The sequence below is a fragment of the Culicoides brevitarsis genome, chromosome 2 (assembly GCF_036172545.1).
Source record: "Culicoides brevitarsis isolate CSIRO-B50_1 chromosome 2, AGI_CSIRO_Cbre_v1, whole genome shotgun sequence".
Taxonomy (NCBI): domain Eukaryota; kingdom Metazoa; phylum Arthropoda; class Insecta; order Diptera; family Ceratopogonidae; genus Culicoides; species Culicoides brevitarsis.
The window spans coordinates 2,425,054-2,446,710 of NC_087086.1; the positions used below are offsets into that span (position 1 = coordinate 2,425,054).

General features: G+C 26.0%; 1 protein-coding gene across 2 annotated transcripts in view; it reads right to left on the reverse strand.

The window, feature by feature from the left end:
• Positions 1-20,948, reverse strand: part of LOC134829646 (calcitonin gene-related peptide type 1 receptor) — a 47,538-nt gene extending 26,590 nt beyond the window's left edge. For both annotated transcript variants that reach the window (XM_063842838.1, XM_063842837.1), the window contains exon 1: positions 20,514-20,948. The gene's annotated coding sequence lies outside the window, so the exon portion shown is untranslated. The remainder of the gene's footprint in view (positions 1-20,513) is intronic.
• Positions 20,949-21,657: the final 709 nt, after the last annotated feature.

Consider the following 21,657-nt stretch of genomic DNA (forward strand, 5'->3'; position numbering starts at 1 on the left):
ATTTGTGCAGCACTTGACTTTCGTTTACTCTCGAGGTGCATTTTTGCCTTAAAGAAATAAAAAAAAAACATTTGTCTTTTGCTCTGTTTCTTTTTCTTGTTCGTGTGCCGTGACTCGGAACGCATACGACAGATGCATCCAAAGATGTGGCACAAAACCCATAAAATGCTCGCAATAAATTTTACATGTTCTCGTCTCGAAATCTAAACAAATAAAGGCAAGATGATGTGTCGAAATGTGAAATAAATGTCGATTTGCATTTGCTCCATTATTCTATATGCCATCTTGCCATGTTCGAGATGCGACGAGCAAATAAAAATTTATATCAATTGCCATGTTCCATTGTGATTGAAATTGGATAAAATTGAGATCCCATCGGATTAAAATCGAAAAATCTTGTAGGTTTGACCGCAAACACGAGCAAAATTGAACATAATGCAAGATAATGGAGGCGACTGGTTACACAACGGGATGATATATGCGGATATTGAACTAAATGAAACCATAGAAAAGGGACTTTTACATGATTTTAATATCATTTTACGAGAATTCTTGTTGGTTTTTGTTGCTAGATTAGCTAAAAAAGCGGGATTTGCGAGAAAAAAGTTAGCAAAAAAGGATGAGAGAACAAAATTTATGTCACCATAAAACATTTACTGTCTCCTCACATCATTAATATTTACAACGCATCACCATAAAAGTCTATGACTCTGTATTACATGAAGGGTAGGGCATGAAACAACAAATTTTACGAATAATTTGATTTTATCAAGAACATGAAAAATTTTTTCAAGATTTTTTTGAGATCAAAAATGATCTATTTCAGAAAAAATTATAATGTCGCAAAATATTTGATCGAAAATATAAAAAAAAAATTTTAGAGCTACTTTTTATTCAATTTCAAGCTTAAAATTGGTCAAAAATTGACTTGCAAATTTTTTCACGATTTTAATTCAGCATGAGGAAGAATCGTGAAAAATTTTATTTGTTCGAAAATTGAAAAAAAATGAATGGAAATCATCTTCAGAATGACTTTTTATTCAATTTCAAATTTCTTTTTTCACGGCATTTTTACTACTTCCGCCCGAAAATTTTATTTATTGTTCATTGATGGGCTTTTGAAGCATAAATTCGAATTTTGGTTTAATTTTTCAAAATTTTTTCTTTTTGTCAAATCTTGCTCCAAATGGATAAAAATTTGTCAGAGGACTCTAATTTATCATTTTTAATCATTTTATAACTCAAAACTGCCAAAAAATTGAAACTGAATTTTTTTTTTCCTTTGACATAGTTTTATTTTAAAAACTAAATCAAGACAAAAACTATGTCAAAAACTGTGTCAAAAACTATGTCAAAAACTGTGTCAAAGCAATTTTTGTCAAATCTTGCTTCAAATGGATAAAAATTTGTCAGAGGACTCTAATTTATCATTTTTAATCATTTTATAACTCAAAACTGCCAAAAAATTGAAACTGAAAATTTTTTTTTCCTTTGACATAGTTTTATTTTAAAAACTAAATCAAGAAAAAAACTGTGTCAAAAACTGTGTCAAAGCAATTTTTGTCAAATCTTGCTTCAAATGGATAAAAATTTGTCAGAGGACTCTAATTTATCATTTTTAATCATTTTATAACTCAAAACTGCCAAAAAATTGAAACTGAGGACTCTAATTTAAAATTTTTTTTCCTTTGACATAGTTTTATTTTAAAAACTAAATCAAGAAAAAAACTATGTCAAAAACTGTGTCAAAGCAATTTTTGTCAAATCTTACTCCAAATGGATAAAAATTTGTCAGAGGACTCTAATTTATCATTTTTAATCATTTTATAACTCAAAACTGCCAAAAAATTGAAACTGAAAATTTTTTTTTCCTTTGACATAGTTTTATTTTAAAAACTAAATCAAGACAAAAACTATGTCAAAAACTGTGTCAAAAACTGTGTCAAAGCAAATTTTGTCAAATCTTGCTCCAAATGGATAAAAATTTGTCAGAGGACTCTAATTTATCATTTTTAATCATTTTATAACTCAAAACTGCCAAAAAATTGAAACTGAAAAATTTTTTTTCCTTTGACATAGTTTTATTTTAAAAACTAAATCAAGACAAAAACTAAATCAAAAACTGTGTCAAAGCAATTTTTGTCAAATCTTGCTCCAAATGGATAAAAATTTGTCAGAGGACTCTAATTTATCATTTTTAATCATTTTATAACTCAAAACTGCCAAAAAAATGAAACTGAGCACGTCTCACGATTAATTTTATTTTTTAATTTTTCATTCATTATTAAAAAATTAAAAATATTAAATTTATTTTTTTTTTAATTTTCTTTTTTTTTATTTTCTTTTAATATTTTAATAAATTTTTTATTATTTTTTTTTCTACATTTTAATTTTAAGAAGAAAAGTTTCATGTGACAACTCGACATGAACAACCCCTCAAAACAACAAAAAAAACTATTCAGAATGACGCAAATTTCTCATCCAGTTCACATTAACTCACTCTCAAAGTTGTTAATGTCTGGTCATTGCTTCAATTATTTACTACAAGCACAATTTTTTTTTAGCTCGCAGACAAAAAGGGATTTCAACAACACGTGCTGCCACAGTTGCACTCCAAACTCGTTAAACAAAATTTCCTCGCAAAAAAGGAAACCCATTAGATACTTTTAAAGAGTTTACAAAAGTCGCAAATAACCTAATTTTCCTCCCCCGCACACACATTTTTCAAGTGAAATTCGAACAAACAAACAAAAAACAACCCTCGAACAATGAATGAAACAAAACAAAAAACTCGAGAAAAAGATTCATTTTTGTTTGTTTTTGTAACAATTTATTTTCTTTTTTTTTTAAGAATGAGAGAACAAAAAAAAAGCTTTTATTCACTCATCGTCACATTTCGAGCTAACATATGAGTGTTGCTTAACTCAATAACGACTCGAATGGATGTAACACGAGATATTTTTAGGAGTAAAATGGGGAATCACAGCTGTGGATTACATTTTAGTTCGTTTGCAGTGAGGTCAGAAATGCAATAACACGCATACCTTGTTTGTTCTTTGTCTTGAATTCTTGATTTGTGGGCAAATTGTGTCTCATAATATAAGATTTTTTGTAAAGAAATTCAAAAATTTGAAAAAAAAAATTATTATTTTGTCTTAAACTTTGCTAAAAAAAATTCTTTTCGAAAACTTCAAGAAAAAAATAAATAAATTTTAATTAATTTTGCTGAAAAATTTTTTTTTTTTTTTTCAAAAAATAAAATAATAAAAAATAATTATTAAATAAAATACCTAATTATTGAAAAAAATAATGTTAAAAATTTTTTAAATTATTTTCACTCGAAAAATTTTTAATAATATTCATGAAAAGTAAAAAAAAAATTAAAAAATTATTAAAAAATAAAATGAAAATTTTGTGTTTTTATTCGTAAAAAAATTTGAGGAATTTGAAAAATAAAGACTTTTTATGTAAATTAATAATTTTTATTATTGAAAAAATTAAATTTTATTCTTTAAAATTTTTTTACTTGAAAAAGATTTAATAATTTCATAAAAAATAATTAAAATAAAATTTTTCTTAAATTATCGAAATTTTAGTTAAAAGATTAAAAAATAATTTGAAAAATTTTTTTTTAAATTAAAAAAAAAATTAAATTTTTATTAAAAATGACTTTTACTCGAAAATTTTTTGAAAATTTTTATAAAAAATAATTAAAAGTTAATTTATTTTATATACTTTTTTTTAAATTAAAGCCTCAAAGCTTCAAAAATACCAAAAAATGAACTGTTCTATTGAAAAATTTTGCATTTAAGTGCGAAACACGTCACTCTCGCAGTGCAATTGTTTGTTTGTTGTGATAACATTCGAAGGAATTTGCTGCTAAGCTTCCTTTTCAACACACATAAGAGGACATGCGACATGAAAGGACAAGTAAATGCCCGGAATCATAATATTTATGTTGACGTTATTTACCTTTTCTGACTACTGACCTATTTGTGTGTGTGTGTGTTTTTTCCCTCACACGAGAGAGATTTATTTTTCCGACATTTTCTCAATAAAGATCAGTTCCCATTAAACGTTTGCACAAAAAATCCATGGATTATTCATGTGTCAGTAAATTTGTGTGTAAAACCAGAAGTCAATTCCGCTCGATTGAACTCTTTACAACTTTTCTGCGGTTTGAGTTAAGCCCTTATTGCAGACCCATAGATCAAAGTCTTCAATTTTTACGGATCAGCAACTTTTGAATGCCTTTTTCGTAACATTTTTATTTGTTTGTGCCGCAAAGTTGCCAATAATGGGCTTTTATTCGAGAAATTTACGGATGAAAACAATAATTTTTGCCTCGCATGACACGAACGAATGTCTCAAGGATCGATAAACATGTCAAACAAAAGGATGAAATGTGGGCAAATTTTTGTTTACAATTCTCGATAAACAAGAAAACATCGTTTTCATGTAGAATTTTAACTACAAATGCGTCCTGAAACGACTAAAAATAGCAAAAAACATGAAGTGAAAATTCCCATTAAATTCCATTCTTTTTGCTAATCCAGGCTATAAATTGCCTCCCTCGACGTTCTTGCAGTTTTCGGAAAAAAACTTAAAAAAAAAATTAAAACGAAAAAAAACACGAGGGGCAATGAAATTATTATTAAAAGATTAAGGAAAAGATTTAAAAGCAATTTTCATCTATCTTCTAACGACAACAATGTTCTCTCCCACAGTGTTTCTCCGTTTTTATTGTTCAAGACTCGAGTGGATGAAAGGATAAAAGTTAATTTAGTACGTGGGACAACTTGCTACATTGTCTCTAATGAGAAAAGACACAAAGAGTAACAATGGTCCCTCGGAGAGTAATTACAGACTGTGATTGCCCAGCAATTAAAAAGTCATCATTTGAGAGAGAGAGCAAATATTGTCGTTTGAAATGTTATTCTTCTTCGGAATTGTACTCGAAATGACTCTTGATAAATATTATTTTCTTCATTTTGGGCAATTTTGTGAGAAAAATGGACAAAAATTGATTTATGGTAAAAAAAAATTCTTAAAAAATTAATAAAAAATTTAAATAAAAAATTAAATTAAGTAAAAAAAAATAGAAAAAGTAGTCGTCTAAAGAACGACATACTATACCGCATTTCGATATTACATACATATCTTTATTGTTGTCCTCACTTTACAATTTCATACTCCTCATTTCAATTTTCCGAACTTTTTATCAACTACAGACTTTCCATTGAAATGCATATATTTCATAATTTTGTACCCCTAATTTCACATTTTCGTACTCCTCGAAAAAGAAGAAAAACGGTCATGAAATTTTTCAAGTCAAGTTTTAATCAACTTTCGATGGATTTCAAAGCTAAAATTGAATAAATATTCATTCTAAAGTTCATTTCTGTGGGTCGATATTTGACGTAAAAAAAAAATCAGAGTTTGGAGGTTCAAATGATTTTTTTTGCAAGTCATTTTTTGATCACTTTTAAGCCTAAAATTGAGTTCATTTTGTTCATATTGGGTCGATATTTGACGTAACAAAAAAATCAGAGTTTGGAGGTTCAAACTCTGATTTTTTTTGCAAGTCATTTTTTGATCACTTTTAAGCCTAAAATTGAATAAATATTCATTCTAAAGATGATTTCTGTTCATATTGGGTCGATATTTGACGAAACAAAAAAATCAGCGTTTGGAAGTAAAAACGCTGATTTTTTTACATGTCATTTTTTGATCACTTTTAAGCCTAAAATTGAATAAATATTCATTCTAAAAATGATTTCTGTTCATATTGGGTCGATATTTGACGAAACAAAAAAATCAGCGTTTGGAAGTAAAAACGCTGATTTTTTTACGCTGATTTTTTTAGCAGTTTTAAGCCTAAAATTGTCATTTTTTGACCAGTTTTAAGCCTAAAATTGAATAAATATTCATTCTAAAGATGATTTCTGTTCATATTGGGTCGATATTTGACGAAACAAAAAAATCAGCGTTTGGAAGTAAAAACGCTGATTTTTTTACATGTCATTTTTTGACCAGTTTTAAGCCTAAAATTGAATAAATATTCATTCTAAAGATGATTTCTGTTCATATTGGGTCGATATTTGACGAAACAAAAAAATCAGCGTTTGGAAGTAAAAACGCTGATTTTTTTACATGTCATTTTTTGACCAGTTTTAAGCCTAAAATTGAATAAATATTCATTCTAAAGATGATTTTTGTTCATATTGGGTCGATATTTGACGAAACAAAAAAATCAGCGTTTGGAAGTAAAAACGCTGATTTTTTTACATGTCATTTTTTGACCAGTTTTAAGCCTAAAATTGAATAAATATTCATTCTAAAGATGATTTCTGTTCATATTGGGTCGATATTTGACGAAACAAAAAAATCAGCGTTTGGAAGTGAAAAAACGCTGATTTTTTTGACGAAACAAAAAAATCAGCGTTTGGAAGTCAACAGTTTTAAGCCTAAAATTGAATAAATATTCATTCTAAAGATGATTTCTGTTCATATTGGGTCGATATTTGACGAAACAAAAAAATCAGCGTTTGGAAGTAAAAACGCTGATTTTTTTACATGTCATTTTTTGACCAGTTTTAAGCCTAAAATTGAATAAATATTCATTCTAAAGATGATTTCTGTTCATATTGGGTCGATATTTGACGAAACAAAAAAATCAGCGTTTGGAAGTAAAAACGCTGATTTTTTTACATGTCATTTTTTGACCAGTTTTAAGCCTAAAATTGAATAAATATTCATTCTAAAGATGATTTTTGTTCATATTGGGTCGATATTTGACGAAACAAAAAAATCAGCGTTTGGAAGTAAAAACGCTGATTTTTTTACATGTCATTTTTTGACCAGTTTTAAGCCTAAAATTGAATAAATATTCATTCTAAAAATGATTTTTGTTCATATTGGGTCGATATTTGACGAAACAAAAAAATCAGCGTTTGGAAGTAAAAACGCTGATTTTTTTACATGTCATTTTTTCAGTTTTAAGCCTAAAATTGAATAAATATTCATTCTAAAGATGATTTCTGTTCATATTGGGTCGATATTTGACGAAACAAAAAAATCAGCGTTTGGAAGTAAAAACGCTGATTTTTTTACATGTCATTTTTTGACCAGTTTTAAGCCTAAAATTGAATAAATATTCATTCTAAAGATGATTTTTGTTCATATTGGGTCGATATTTGACGAAACAAAAAAATCAGCGTTTGGAAGTAAAAACGCTGATTTTTTTACATGTCATTTTTTGACCAGTTTTAAGCCTAAAATTGAATAAATATTCATTCTAAAGATGATTTCTGTTCATATTGGGTCGATATTTGACGAAACAAAAAAATCAGCGTTTGGAAGTAAAAACGCTGATTTTTTTACATGTCATTTTTTGATCACTTTTAAGCCTAAAATTGAATAAATATTCATTTAAAAATGATTTCTGTTCATATTGGGTCGATATTTGACGAAACAAAAAAATTTTTTTAGCTGATTTTTTTACATGTCATTTTTTGACCAGTTTTAAGCCTAAAATTGAATAAATATTCATTCTAAAGATGATTTCTGTTCATATTGGGTCGATATTTGACGAAACAAAAAAATCAGCGTTTGGAAGTAAAAACGCTGATTTTTTTACATGTCATTTTTTGACCAGTTTTAAGCCTAAAATTGAATAAATATTCATTCTAAAGATGATTTCTGTTCATATTGGGTCGATATTTGACGAAACAAAAAAATCAGCGTTTGGAAGTAAAAACGCTGATTTTTTTACATGTCATTTTTTGACCAGTTTTAAGCCTAAAATTGAATAAATATTCATCAGATTTCTGTTCATATTGGGTCGATATTTGACGAAACAAAAAAATCAGCGTTTGGAAGTAAAAACGCTGATTTTTTTACATGTCATTTTTTGATCACTTTTAAGCCTAAAATTGAATAAATAATAAATGATTTTTGTTCATATTGGGTCGATAAAAAAAAATCAGATCTGATTTTTTTTGCAAGTCATTTTTTGAAATATTGGGTCGATAATTTTTTTTGCAGTCATTTTTTGATCACTTTTAAGCCTAAAATTGAATAAATATTCATTCTAAAGAAAAGACCGTTTTTTGGAAAAAAAAATTAAAAACGGTCATGAAATTTTTCAAGTTAAGTTTAAGTAAAAATTTCAAATAATTGAATAAATATTCATTCTAAAGATGATTTCCATCAAAATCTCCATGATTTTTAAATAAATAAAAAAAATTTTTTTTGGGGCACAGCGTTACTGACACACACACACACACACAGACGACAAGTCGAATTTAATACCGCATTTTTTCTTCGAAATGCGTTAAAAATAATTAAATAAAAAGAATTATTAAATTAAAATTAATAATTTAATTAAATAATTTTAATAAAAAATAAAAAAAAAATAAAATAAAAACAGAAATATAAAATTAATAAATAAATTAAATAATTAATTTTAAAATTTTTAATATATTTTTTATTAATTAAATTTCTTGTTATTTTTAATAATAAATTTTAAAAAATATTAATTTAATAAAAAAATTAAATTAATTAATTAATAAATTATTAATTATTCTTTAATTTTTAATATATTTTTTTATTATTATTAATTAAGTAATTGGGCAATTAATTATTTTTATTATTTTCTTTTATTTTATTTTGAAATTTATTAAAAATTTTTTTACTTTTTTTTTTACTTTTTTAATCGAAACCACAAAATTTTAAAGGATAAAAAAAATAATAATAATAATAATCTACAAAAAAATTTTTTTTTACTAATTTTTCATCACATTTTCTCACAAAACCACAATTCAGACTTATAAAAACGTCTGATAGCTTCTCAAGTGGTGATCTCATACAAGATTTATGTCATTAAAACATTACATTTTGCTACGAGATTTTTTTTTTCATTTTCAAACAAAAGAAACGACAAGAATTGTTTGCGTTTCCCATTTCTTAAACTCACATTATGTGAGGTTGGTCAACATAATTAAGAAAGAAAGAAGGAAATGACTAAAAATAAACCATAAAAATTTAATAAAAATGTCCTTTTCTCTCTCTCGGTCACTTACGAGGAAATTTACTTTGCACGAGAAAAACCTAAAAGATAACCTTGAACGCCTTATCTATGTCGCCATCGCAAAAGCAAGAGAGAGACGATCATCCAACGGTCGTTAATTCATTTATATCCTTAATTAAAGTTTTTTCCTGTGTGTTAATTTAATTTGTGTTTGTCGACTCTGATCCGAAGCAACAGTCGGGCAATCAATTTCGATCAATAACGATTTTTATACCGAGATAAAATTAAAGAAAGATTTCTCCAGAAAAAAACGGAAATCCAATAAAATTGATTAAAAAATTACTTATTTACCATTGACGGGCGCAAAGAAGAAACTTTCCATCCAATTAATTGTTATTTGCAAGGAAATTACAATGAAACGTCGAGAAATAGACGAGAATGAAAAATTGATCAATTAATTTTACGTTTTTTTTTATTTTAATTTCTTCACTTTAATTTATTTTTTGTTGATTTAAAGGATTTTCGTTTTTTTTTATAGCGATGAAGTTACGTGTTCGGCAATAATTAAAATAAATCATTAAATTTCCCGACACGAAAACAATTTGTCCAAAATGAAAGCAAAAAAAAAAAGGAAAAAAAGGTCGAGCATGTGTGACAATGTTTGACACGATGACATGACAAAGCGGACGAGGGCCCAACAAGTGTCTTGCGAAGAGGTAGTAAATGATAGTAAATCACGTGTCTGAAGTAATCAACTTTGAAATTGAGTGAAAAAGTTCGTCCTTTTATCTCATCTCGATGCGAAGCGAAGTTTTTTTTTTGTGAAAAAAGGAAAAACGGAAAGAGTAGAAGAGTAAGTTATCCATTTAGTGAGAAGATTTTTCTCGTGTATTTTCGATTAAAAGTTTGCTTGTCAATATCTGATGAGGTTTTGTCGTTAGAAAAAATTGTGAAAATTTTATGTTTTGAAAAATATTTTTTAATACAATTTTTTTTTTATTTTTCTCAATTTTTTTTAATATTAAAAAAATTCAATAAAAAAATATTTAAAAAATTTATTATTAAAAAAACATTTTTTTAAATGTAAAAAGTTTTAATTTTTGAAAAATCAAAAAAAAAAAAAAAATCAACGAGAAATTTATTCCAATTGTTTATTCTGATTAATTTTTGTCTCAATGCAATTTTCTTAAATTAAAAAAATAAATTTTTCATTTAAATTAAAAAAAAAATTAACCCAAATAAAAAATCTGTCAATTTAAAAAAATTGACCGTTAATTAAAGATTTGCAAAAAACAAAATAAAATTTTTACTTAATTTTTTTTCAATAAGAAAAATATTTTAATAAAAATAAAAAAATTTAATTGAAATAAAAAAAAAATAATTAAAATTAATAAAAATAATTTTTTTTTATTTAAAAAAAAAGAAAATAAAAAAATTAAATAAAAATAAAAAATTTTAATTAAAATTTTTTTTTTAAATTTTGTTATCTAAAATTAAAGTCTCAACACAAATTTCTCACAATTCTCACTAAAAATTCATTTTATTTAAAAATAATCATCTCGAATCATCCCGACAAATTACATGAACTTGAAATAAGCTTGAATGCACAAAGCACTAAAGTATTTTTAGCCACGAGAACAAACAAGAAGACCAATTATACGCTTGGTTTCTTCCTTAAATACTCTAAATTCAGTCCAAAAGAGGTACGATAACCAACAAATTTGCGGTTTTACGAGTTTTCTATCTTTTGTCTCAATCGAGCAATTCGTAGTCGACCAAAAACTTTAATAAATAAAACATTTATCATGCAAGTACGTGCTTTCTCGAGAGGATTTGTTTGTTAAAATTGCTCGAGATATCAAGTTTGTCAGTAAATAAATCAAAAAAGGTACGTACTGCTGATATTTAATCAAATTAGCAACGAGATACTCAAAAATTTTACATTTCAAAGAAAATTGAATCTGATCTGGGGGAATTTTAGTGAGATTATCGACTATTTAATCTCTTTTTTCAAACAAAAAATGAAAAAGTTGACCTTGTTCGTTCTTGAAAGTCCCTTAATTGGGTTGTTTTCGGAAGAAACTCATGCGAAAAGTCGCAAAAAAGCAGCTGTTTTCCTGTAAACATTAAAGGAAAATGCCAAGGAAACCACTTTTTGGGTCAGAAACTGTCTTTTATCGTTACATGCCCAAAAAACAAAGGGAAAAAATAAAAGAAGAGTGAAAATCAATTCAATTAACTTACTGACCCAACGTTATACGAACAAGGAATGGCACAAAAACCCATTAAAACATGTTAAAAACATCACGCAGGGTCACGGAACAAAGATTTTCGTTATTAAATGAAAACATAACCGCCCAACAATTGTCCAGAGACTCATAAAAAGGCAACTTTTGTACCGAATGTCATGCGAAAAAAGAGAAACTTTTTAAATTTAAACATTTTTAACAGTCCAATTTGTGTAATTTTATTCACATTCACAACAACCAGACCAGACTTGATGTTGAAAAAAATATTTAATTTGTTGTTGGAGTGTAAATTACCTTTCAGTAGGCACAAGTTGAGTAATGATAATGACTATAATTACACATTTAGGTTTCCCGAGACGAGTTTGAACCAGAGAATTACTCTCCAGTGAGGTTTGATGTTTAAAATTTAATTGAAAGTTTTCATTTTGTATAATAGTTTGTTGTTGTTTTTCGTGTTTTGCTCGTGTGCAAGTTTATATTTTGCTAAATTTTGTTTATTTTGTTACACAGGATGTGTTTTTTCATAACAAAAAGTTGCAATCAACGACAGGCTTCGAGGTAAAAAGTGATGGAAAGCGATATTTTGAGAGATTTTATTTTTTTTTGTCGTAAGGTACACGAAAATAGCAAATTTTAATGCTTAGATGAATAAAATTTTGTAATTTTTAATAAATTTTGTTTAGTTAAAGGTTAAAATCAGACACAATTGAAGTCTACGTGACAAAATTTGCATCGAAGCGAGACGTTCCAGGAAAATATTTGGGAAATTTTAAGAGCAGTAGACGTGTTTTGACGCTAAAAAGTGGTTTTTCGAGGAAAAACAAGTTGTTGGTAAATATATTTTCCTCTCGGCTTGAATTAATTTTATATTTTTCGGTTTAAAATTCACTTTAACACATCCTCAAAAGTATTTTTTAAAGAGAATTTTAAAAATTTTCCTTATAGAATCATAAAAAATTCACAAAAACGAAGAAAAATGTGATAAATTTTTAAAGACAGATATAAAATCTTTAATTTTTATACATTTTTTGCTCTCTATTAATCTCACAAAAAAATTAAAAATGATTTTTTTTTTAATTTTAAAAATTTTTTTTTTAATTTTTAAAATATTTTTTTTTTAATTTTTAAAAAAATTTTTTTTAAATTTAAAATATTTTTAATTTTTTTTTTAATTTTTAAAATATTTTTTTTTAATTTTGAAAATATTTTTCTTTTTTAATTTTAAAATATTTTTTAAAAATTTTTCATTACATACAAAAACAAAAAAAGAAAAAAAAATCTTTAAAAAAATAACTCCTTAAAGCAAAATTATTCAACCTTAATCTGTAAATCATTCACGTTCCGGAAAAAAACTTTCAAATAACGAAACAATCAATTTTACGATCATCCTTCCATTTATCATTCACTTTTGAAAAAAATTATCGACTCCATTCAATATTTCAAAGCAAATATTTCCCATTTTTACTTAAATTCCGTTTAAATAAACATCAAAAATTCTATTCTGCAAAAAAAAAGTTTTTCTAAACCATTTTTCATAATTCCATACAAAATAAATATATCAGTAGACACTCTGTTTCTTCGTTATTTATCGTTTTTATGTAATTCTGACAGGAATTACTCCTGGAATTTGTATCACAGCTGTTCGGCACGCCATGAAGGGAAGACGACACGAACAATATTGATTGTATTTTATTTTTATTGAAACAATTTCCTAACTGAATTGTTACAACAACAACAACAACAATAGGCAATGTCGGAACCCAACGAGAGGATGATGGAGAAAAAACAACAAAAATATAAATAAATTGACTTCATATATCATAAATTTCCGTTTTTTCACACAGACACGAAACTTTTATCTATTGACAATATTTTCTGTTCTGTAAAATTATTTTTTTTTCAGGATTTTTTATTGCTGGAAAATTGTCGGAGGTACCTGTCGATTTGTTAAAAAATGTTGTTGTTACTTTTTTTTTTATTTATTTTAGAGAAAGAACAGGAAAAAAATGAACAAATAAATAAAAGGCTTAATTCGAGGAAAAGGAACGATAACGGTAAAAGTTTTTGTTCAGTGAAAAAAGTTAGAGAAACAGGAAATTTTTCACACATTTTTCCCTTCTCTTTTGTAAAAATTTTCGTTTGAATCCGAAGATGGTTGATTTTGCGTTTTTAATCGGAAGCATTTTGAAGAAAAAAATTTTTTAAATGTGCTATGGGATAAAAAATTTAAAATTTGCATTGGGGTTAAAATACAAAATTTGCATTGGGATAAAAAAAATAAATTATTAAAATAAATTTAAAATGTACATTGGGATTAAAATTTAAAAAAAATATTTTAGATAATTTTACGAGAGATAAAAAAGTCACGTGGTTCAAAATTTTCAAAATATGCATTGGGCTAAATTTTTTTTATGATATTTTTGGTCGAAAATTCAAAATTTGCATAAAATCAAATATTTAAAAAAAATATCGGGATCAAAATTTTTTTAAAATGTGCATTGGGTCTCATTACATTTTTTTAAAAGTCACGTGGTTAAAAATTAAAATGCGATAAATTCTTTTCTTCTAAAAAAAAATACGTAAACTTTTTTCTTCTTTGAGCCAAAAACGCAACAACAACGCTTCAAAAGGAAAAGTTTTGTTTGTTAACTTCTGGTCCGGAAACATATTTAAATCGTTTTAATTCTGTTTAAAGTGTTCCATGTCACGTGAAAAAGTTTTTTTAAATTTATTTTCTTCTTAAAGCTGAATTTTTTCGATTTTTTTTCTCAATCAAAAATTTAAATAAAAAATTTCTTCTATTTTTAGCAGAAAAAATCAAAATTTTCGGATGAACACAATGAGAAAGAAGTTGTTCCCTTGACGGAATTCCTTTTATTTATTTATTTATGTACCAATCTGATCGAAATAAGCACCTTTCACTCATTCATGTCTTATCGACGCGGCAGTAACATAACAATGAACGTGCCAACGAGTGGTATCGTCTCACGAAAAAAAAAAATCACGACAGGCATCGTTACCTGATGAAATTGATGATAAAATCTGAGAAAAACAGGCAAAATGTGTGTCTGTGTGTCAAAAATTGACGTAAAAAAAGGGATGAAAATCAATCAATATTGTTCGTTGTTGTTACAGTGGCTGTTGTTGCTCTCGTTACTTAACTTTGTGTTATTATTATTACTCTTTTAACCTGCCTTTTCGTCGTCACGAAGGTACGGGCGATGTTGATGAACAATTATTGTTAGCTTTTGGTGTCGGAAAAACGTTCGAACAATGTCTCGTAATGAACGGCGAAACACGTGGGTTGTAATTTCCTGTATCAATTTCGCTTCCTTTTCCTAATTTTTCAGATTTCTCTCACGAAAAATGATTTTCTTTGACAAAAATTTGACATTTTAAGCCAATTTCATTAAAATTTCCTTTAAAAAAAGCTTCCGCTGAGCGATTTCGAAGCCACACCGCATGATTAATGATAATTTCATTCAATTTTTTTCTCATAATTCAAATTATTTTGTGAAGCAACCTAAACACACACGACGCAAAGCACTCTTGGGGACCCAACCTTTCTTCGAAGTGTGTCTGTGTGTTTATTCAATTCCCTCACACAAGAAAAAAAAACGAAAATTTACATAATTTCGTCTGCGACTCGCACGAAAACCTCACACAAAATGACTGAAATATAATCCAAGTATCAAGTTTTTCGACAAGTAATTTGTTCGGAGAGATGAAAAAATAAGCATTCTCATTGTTGTCAAGTAATAATCCTTATCATCATCCATGTATTAATGTGAGCTCTTACACGTACACATGTGTGCGGTGAATTAAGTCATTTAACGAATTTTTGTCTGCTTTTGACATATGCAGGACGAGGAAATAAATTGGAAAGTCATCGAGCAAACATCGTCATCTCGAATTAAGTGAAATTCATGTAAAAGGTCAGAGATTTATGTCTTGATCTTGTTTGGCAGACTATTGAAAGTAAGTATCTGTCATATTTCATTATCGTTAGCATCGCAAAAAAGGAAGAGAATTAATTTTTGAACCGTTAAAATGTTTAATCAGATTATTCCGACATATTAATTTTCATTCCGAAATCCAGTTTGGGAGAGTAAAGTTGAAAAAAAATAAAGAAAGTTTACGAATATAAACAAAAGAGGCAGAAAAAGTGACGTGAATAAGAGATTGTGGTTGAATTTTATGATTTTAAACAAATTTTTGGGTAAGTTTTTTGAAAAATTAAAAATTTAATTTTTGAAAAGTCTCCAAATTTGCTTAAAAAGTCTACAAACTTTGACAAAATTCTTTAAAATTTAAAAAATTAAAAAACTTTTTTTTTTTAAGATTAAGAAAAAGTTAAGTCTAAGTTTCTTAAAAATTTCCTTCTTTATTAAGAAGTTTAAGCTTTGTTGAAAAATTAAATAAAAAAAAATTTTTTTTTTGAAAAATCGAACAATTTGAAAAAATTTGATATTTTTACTCAATTTTAAGCTTAAGTCTTCTTAAGTCTAAGTTTGACTTAAAAATTTTCTTCAACTTTATTAAGAAGTTTAAAGCTTTGTTCAAGAAATTTATGAATTTGCTAAAAAAAAAAGTCTACAAATTTTGACAAATTATTTCTAAATTAATTTTTTTTTTATTTTTAAAAAATTCTTCAAAGAGACAAAAATAGCTTTAAGTCAAAATTTATTAATTTAACTTAAGCTTAAAAAATAATTTTAAATTTATAAATTTTTTTTAAATAGTTGAAAATTTGACTTGTTCTTAAATTAAGTTTTAAGCTAAAATATTCTTAAGTTTAAGTTTTACTTAAAAATGTTCTTCATTTTTATTAAGAAGTCTTAAGCTTTGTTCACAAAATTCATAAATTTGCCAAAAAAAAATCTTCGAAGATAAAATTTGTATTTAAGAAGTCTACAAATTTGCTTAAAAAGTCTACAAACTTTGCCAAAGTTCTTCTAAAAGCGAAGTTCATCCAAAAAATTTGTTAAAAAAATCTTAAAAATACAAAAAAAGAAAAACTTTAAGTCGAAACTTAACTTAAGATTCATAATAGGTTAAGTTAAGTCAAATCGATTTTTTTTCTGAAATAAAAAAAATGAAAAATTTAAAAAATCGATTTATTCTTATAATGAGTTTACATTAAGAAAAATTTTGATATTTTTTACTCAAATTTTAGCTTAAGGCTTCTTAAGTTTCCTTAAGTTGAGTTTAAGTTAGATTTAAAAATTTTCTTCAACTTTGTTCAGAAGCTCTTAACTTTGTTAAAGAAATTTTTTAAAATTCGCTTTAAAAAAGTCTTCAAACTCTTCAAAAAATAATATTTGTATTCAATAAGTCTACAAATTTGCCATAAAAAAGTCTACAAATTCGTAATTGGAGACTTTTAATCCCAAATTTGCTCGAAAATTTTCTTTAAAAAGTCTACAAACTCATTTCAAGGTAAGCAACAACTTCAAAATATCCTTTTAATCGATTTTTACATAATCCAAAGCAAGCAACAATCAAAGGAAAATAAATCAAATTAAAGACAAACAACACGCGCTGCCATAAATTCAACAGCTTTCTACTAACCAAACTACAAAAACAATCAAGTAGGACATTTATTGTTATTGTCTTATAGCTCTTCGTAATTGATTTGTCACAAAGCCCATTTTCTCTTCGAATTTGAGGAAAGAGTGGGTGTGTTTTAATTAAAGGCTTCGTTCCATGTTTGTGAGCCTTGCTTACAAGTTGACATGACAGGTCAAAAAAAAAAAGTAAAGAAAATTTGAACGAAGGGTGTGATTGTCGTCTGTTGACATTTAATGACTTTATTTATATAAAATAAGACGTCATCATCCTCGTCAATTTCCTTTCTTTTTTTTTTTTTGAGACTTCTGTGACACAAAAAAAAAACATCAAACGTCTCTATCTCTTGCTTTGTGCGTGGAATAAACGTGAGTGTGTGTATAATCTCAATATTACATATTAAATGTAAACACAATCATAATAACCGTAAAATAAACAACATCCTCATTATTAAAAAAGCCTTACAGAGTTTTAACATATCAACATCAAATAAATTGCTTTTTCTCCCTTGTCTTGGCACGAAACGGTTTGGCTTGTCTCTTCTTGTCGTTCATCGGCGTATCTTGAGACGTTCCGAGACATATTAAATCTACGAGATTGGCAACAATTTTTTTTTCGATTTATCTCGTTCGTTGCATTAAGTTGTCGATCGATGAACGAGCAACATTCGGTCGAGTGGAAAAGCAATTTTTATCCCAAGTCGAACAAGTGACATTCTTGTTTTTGCGCTTTTATCGAGAAGAAATCTACAAATTTGTTAAAAAAATCTACAAATTTGTTCAAGAAATCTACAAATTTGTTAAAAAAGTCTACAAATTTGTTAAAAAATTCTACAAATTTGTTTAAAAAGTCTACAAATTTGTTAAAAAATTCTACAAATTTGTTAAAAAATTCTACAAATTTGTTTAAGAAGTCTACAAATTTGTTTAAAAAGTCTACAAATTTGTTTAAGAAGTCTCCAAATTTGTTAAAAAATTCTACAAATTTGTTTAAGAAGTCTACAAATTTGTTAAAAAATTCTACAAATTTGTTTAAAAAGTCTACAAATTTGTTTAAAAAATCTACAAATTTGTTCAAAAAATTCTTCAAATTTATTTAAAAGTCTACAAATTTGTTTGAAAAGCGTTTAAGAGTCTCCAAACTTATTTCATTGACTTCAAAACTTCTTGTTACAACATAAAATTATTTTTTTTTTGTAAAAAAAATCAAGTTCAAGGGCAATTTCTCGCAATTTCACTGAAGTGATCTCTCACAAATTAGATTAAAATATTTCTTTTGTGAGTCTTTGCCGCATCATCAACGCAATTTATTTCAATTCCAAGTTTATCAAAATGTGTGAACTTAAGTTTAGAATAAGTGGTTGCACTCAAAACACACACAGACAAAGAGAGCTCGTCAAATAAAACGGCGATAATGCTTTATCTTGTCGTAATGCAAAACAAACACGGAAGTCTCTTTTCTTCATTCGCAACGATAAGAAAAGAAGATTATGAGATGCAAAAGTGTTCCAACTCACTCATTTCGCTCTCCAAACACCGAACACTAATTTATATTTATGCAAAATACGTCTCAAAATAATTCCTCGTCATCTTTCATGCAACACAAGGAGCCACGTTTCGAGGAGATGGAGTCAAGCTGCGATCGTTTGTCAACACAAATGATGTTGTTTTCATGTTAAATTATAACTTTACACACCGCGCCGTGGACTCTCACTCCCCTTAAATTATATCATGATGAATTATTACAAAGTGTCTAAAAAGCATGACGAGACGTAATTTCAAACAAATTGCTGTTGCTTGAGAAAAATCAGAAGAAACAACCAACCGTCTCCATTTGATTTTAACACTTTTCGACAAAAAACTGAACGTGACACATTTGGTAAGTATGATTGATAACAAGCTGACGTGAAACAAGTAAATAAATAAATAATAACAATAAATAGGCAATAAAACAATAAAAAAAGACACAAAATATCATCGATGGAGGTATTTTATCAAAAAATAGATGCACAGCTGACAAAAGGAGAATTATTGTCATCATTGATATTGTCAAAATATTTTAAAATGTTTTATTTGATTTTCATTCATGAATTGAGTTATGTGATGCGAGACAAGTTGTCGCATAAAGTTTTTTGAATATTGCAATATTTTTGATTCAGAGACGTATTTCGAGCGAAAATTTTATTAAATTAAATTTTTTTATTTTTATATGGCGTTATTTTAGCTAAAAGTTGAATTATGTTTTGATTTATTTTATTAAATTCTCATGGGAAGCATTTATCATCGAATAAATTTGAATTAAATAAACTTCGTAAGAAAAATTTTCTAAAGAAATTTTATGCAAACCATAGAAAAGTAAATATTTAATTTTTTTTTTTTTTTAAATATTTTTTTATGAATTTAAAAAAAATCCAATATTTATAAATTTAAATCGAGTAAAAAAAAATAATTTTTAAAAAATAAAAAAAAATAATTTTAAAAATTAAAAAAAAAATAATTTTAAAAAATTAAAAAAAAAAAATAAAAAATATAAAAAATAAATAAAAATTAATTAATTTTTTCTGAAATAATTTTTTGAACTATGTCAAACTGAAATTTCATACGAGTAAAGACAAAACAAGTAAAGAACCTGTTTTTGAAAGATAAGAATCTCGAAAATTTCTTCAACTACAAAAACTAGTTTTATTAGATTTTTATCACTTTTTGATTACTATGAGATGATCATTGGTAGAATAATGTGCTAAAAATAGAATAAACATTTCTATGATGAAATTTAAGACTAACAAAAGTACATCGATATTTGTATATCTTGTCCAAATGTGCAAATGGGGAATTTATTGACCCAAATTTACGAGTTGAATTACCTGCAAATTAATTATTTGTCTAACAATTTAATAAAAATTGAGTAGATGAAACTTAATAAATTTAATTTTTTTTTTTTAATTAATTAATTTTTTTTTTATTATTCATAATTTTTTTTATTAATAAAAAAATTTAAATTAAAAAATTAAAATTTTTTTTTAATTTAATCAATTAATTTTATTTTTTTTAATTTAATTATTTTTATTAATTTTTAATTTAAATTTAATTTTATTAAATTAATTAAAAATTAATTTTTATTTATTTAAAATTTTGTTAAAAAATATTTTCGCCTTTTTTTAATTTTAATTTTTATTTTCAAACAACGCGCGCGACTCTCCTGATTTTTATTCACATTTCAATATTATTATTGTCTACTGCAAACAACGAAACCGCGCACTGTAACACATACAGACTGATAATAAATTCATTATTATTTTCACTTCATATTCGCTTTTGGTACAGAAACAGACACATATGAAAAGTATTCAACGCGCGTCAACTCGTCGTACAAAAAGTTGATTGAATATCGGTTAATTGTGCGTGACATAATAAATAATTTGTGTGATTTTGGTAGATTTGATTGATACTTACAAGTGTTTCGTGTAATATTTATTATTAAAGCTTATCGTAATTTTAATTAATTTTATTTTTTTTAAATGAAAAATTTCACTCGTTTTTTTACAAGATTTTTTTTTTATATTTTTTAAAAATTATTTCAAAGTGAACTTGAATTTTTTTATGAATGCACGTTCGTTGCACGTCTATTGTAATGCAATTTAATTTAATTAGGGAGGAGGGATTTACCTTATTTTATAGCTCACTTCATTTATTAATACGACACAGACACTAACTACATTTATTGTTAAATTGTGTCTGTATAAAATTTCCGGATAATTTTTTTTTTATTATTTTTCGTGTTTCATAAATTTCACTAAAAATAATGTTGGAAATTTTCCCACGAAGTTATTATTTTTTTTTATAATTTATTCATTGATTTTTTTTTCTACGTTTTTCGCGTTAGTTTCGTTCTGTTCTGATAATTTTCCGTGTCAAATTATTTTTTTCTTGACATTTTTCTTTAATTTAATTTTTAAAATATTTTTTTTTCTTTGCAGATTTTAATTATTTTTGAAAAATTCACTGTGAATAATTTTACTCCTGAGGTCACGTTTCCCAGGTACACTTCTAATGTCTCAGTGCGCGAAAAAATATGTAAGAAAAGGAAAATTTCACGTCTTTGTCGATAAACGTTCGAGGCAAGACTGAATAATGTTCAACAATTTTCAGATTTTCTTCATTCATTCAGGTTTTTTTTAGTTGTCGCGAGAATTTCTGTACTGGATCGAGCATACGACGACGTAAGGTAAACATTCTTTGGGTATCTACAGCGTTCTGTAACACGTGTTTTGTGTATTTAGTAGTTGCTGCTATGAATGTATGAGAGAGAACAAAATATGAAGTTCGATATGAAATTCAGTATGAAAGAGTTGGATGATAATTTTTAATTTAAAATTGAAAGTAAAAATTTTTATAAAACTTGAAATTCGCTTTCAAAAATATATTTTTATACAAATTTAAAAAAAAAATAATTTTAAAGTGAAAATTTGTACTAAAGTTCATTAAAAAATGAAAGTTTGTACTAAAAGTTAAATTTGTAGGGGAAGACGGGGCACATTCAAAAACTGGGGTAAAACTTACTAAAAATGGTTCAAAAATTTTTTTTTTAAATTTTGATAAAAAATTTTTTTACTAAAATTTTAAATGTTAATATTTTCAAATTTAAAAAAAAATTGTTGTTTAAAAGTGAAAATTTTGCAAAGTTTTTAAAAATTTTGAAAACTAAGTTTGTACAAAAATTTGTTCTCTAAAAGTGAAAAAAGTTAAATTTTGTACTAAAAAGTTATTTTAAAATTTTGTACTAAAATTTGTACTAAAATTTGTACTAAAA